Genomic DNA, 2,688 nt, shown 5'->3' on the forward strand with positions numbered 1-2,688 from the left:
TTTTGTTTTCAGAGTTTTTTTTTTTTTTTTGGCTATTGCAAATATGGTGGCTATAAAATACATAAAAAAGTCTTCATATGGACTTACTCTTTTATTTCATTTGGGGAAATATATGAGTAGAATGGCTGAATCATATTGTAGGTGTATGTTTATCTCCAAGGAACTGCAAAACCATTTTACAAGGTGATTACCTCAATTTGTACTGCCTCAAACAGTATATGAGTTACGCACCCTCCACCGTCATTTGTTTTCTTTTAAATAGCCATTTTTACAGATGTGCAGTATGTCTTTCTGTGGTTTTAATATACATTTCCCTGTTGACTAACAATGTATAATAGATCTTCATGTACTTATTTACCATCTATATATTATCCCGTTTGGTGGACTGCTTGTTCAAATACTTCCCTGGTATTTTTTAATGGATTTGTTGTATATTATTAAATTTTGAGATTCTTTTATATTCTTTGGACAAAAGTGTTTTGTCAAGTATATGATTTTTGCGTATGTTCACCCAGTCTGCAGTTTATATCTTCATTTGCTTAACAGTGTCTGCTGAAGAGTAGATTCTTAATTTCAATTGAGTATAATTTTTCAGTCACTTTCATAGATCATATTTTTAGTGTGTATCTAGAAATTTTTTGCATAACCAAAGTTAGCAAAATTTGTTGTTATATTTTATTCTAGATATTTTACATTTCCATTTAGATCTAGGAGTTATTTTTGTTGTTGTTGTTATTTAGTCTTTATTTCATAATCATAAACTTAACTCTGTAATCCAGCTTCGCATGGGAGGGAACAAGGAAAACATGGAACCCAAAGGGAACTGCAGCGAGAGCACAGATTCTAGGATACTTAGAGCAAATGCGGTGGAGGGGTAGCTCTTCTGAGCCACAGAAGGAATGGTCTAGTGGTTAAGATAAAATGCAAGTCAAACTTATTAGAGCTGGCCACGGTCAGCAATGGTGATCTTCTTGCTGGTCTTGCCATTCCTAGACCCAAAGTGCTCTTCCACAATATTCATGCCTTCTTTCACCTTGCCAAAAACCACATGCTTGCCATCCAACCACTCCGTCTTGGCAGTGGAGATGAAAAACTGGGAACCATTTGTGTTGGGTCCAGCATTTTCCATGAGCAACATACCTAGACCTGCATGTTTTAGGATGAAGTTCTCATCATTAAATTTCTCCCGGTAGATGGACTTGCCACCAGTGTCATTATGGCATGTGAAGTCATCACCCTGACACATAAACCCCGGAATAATTCTGTGAAAACTGGAACACTTATTACCAAATCCTTTCTTTCTCTCCAGTGCCCAGCCCAGAGCACAAAAGTTTTCTGCTGTCTTTGGAAACTTGTCTGCAAACAGCTGGAAGGGGATGCAGCCCAAGGGCTCGCTGTAGATGGCAATGTCGAAGAACATGGTGGGGTTGACCATGGCTGATACAACAAGGCTCCAGGCGGCGGCAGAGTCTGCAAAGCCTCTGAGTTATTTTAATTGACTTATATGATGCAAATTATGTATCGAATGTCTTATAATTTTGCATATGGATATTAAATCATTAAAGCATTCCATGTCAAAAAGACTGTCTTTATTTGGCATAATTGTTTTGCACTTTTGTAAAAAATCGTTTACCATATGTATATGGGTTTGTTTTTGAATTCTCTGTTATGTTCTATATTTCTGTTTTGAAACCATCACTTGTTTAATATAAATTTACATTATATATTTAAACTTTGTTTTAACTTATTTAGGTCTGCTGAATAATCATACAACTTTTAGAATAAGATTTCAAATTTTTAATTTAAAAAGCCTTCTGGGGTTTCGATTAGAAGCGTAGTGAATCTATAGATTGGTTTGAAAAGAATTGTCATCTTCTGATTCTTCTGATTCTTCTGATTGATGCATATGATGTCTTCTGATTCGTGAATATAATATGTTTCTCCATTTATTTAGGGTGTTTAAAAATTTTTATCTCATGTTTAGAGATTCTTAAAAACCTTTTAAAGATTCATTTATATTTTTTCATATTTTGATGCTATTTTAAACAATAATGTTGAAATTTTAATTTTCAATTGCTTTTCCTGGTATATAGAAATTGTTTTGATTTTTATAAGCTTCTGGCTTTCATGGCTACAATTTCATGAAGATGGAAAGAGAGTTAATAGGTGTAGCTCCAAGTTAACAGATCCTGCTGTTCTTATAAGCATAAGAAAAGTTTGTTCTGTGCCTCTAATTAATTTTTAGGGGTCCTGAAATGGCTGAGTTTGATATATTTGCCTTTTTTTGAGGAGCAAACTCACTGAATTTCTGCACATCGTAAGTCCACAAACCCATGTTTATTAAGCAATTCAATTACATGTTTTTGTAAAAAAGAATTATTTATGTCCATACAAGTTCTGAGTTCTGGTTTCTTTTTCTTTGTTTAGGGCTTCAGATTATTTAAAGGGGATTTGTCCACAATTGTCCACTGTTGATATTCTTATTTACTAGTTGGTGCCTAGAGACATTAATCATATTGTTTCCTGAGGCAATATTCTTAAGAGGTGTCCTGGTACGGAGCTGCACTGGAAGGTAGGTAAATGAAGATAAACTTGAACTCTGGGGCTCAAGTGATTTTTCCCACCTCAACCTCCTGAAAAGCTGGAACTATAGGCATGTGCCTCCAAGCCTGGCCCAATGACCTATAA

The 2,688-nt window shown here is 34.7% G+C and overlaps 1 pseudogene; it reads right to left on the reverse strand.

The window, feature by feature from the left end:
• Positions 1-937: 937 nt before the first annotated feature.
• Positions 938-1,435, reverse strand: LOC144576760 (peptidyl-prolyl cis-trans isomerase A pseudogene; annotated as a pseudogene).
• Positions 1,436-2,688: the final 1,253 nt, after the last annotated feature.

This window comes from Callithrix jacchus, chromosome 6, assembly GCF_049354715.1.
Source record: "Callithrix jacchus isolate 240 chromosome 6, calJac240_pri, whole genome shotgun sequence".
In the NCBI taxonomy this organism is placed as follows: Eukaryota; Metazoa; Chordata; class Mammalia; order Primates; family Cebidae; genus Callithrix; species Callithrix jacchus.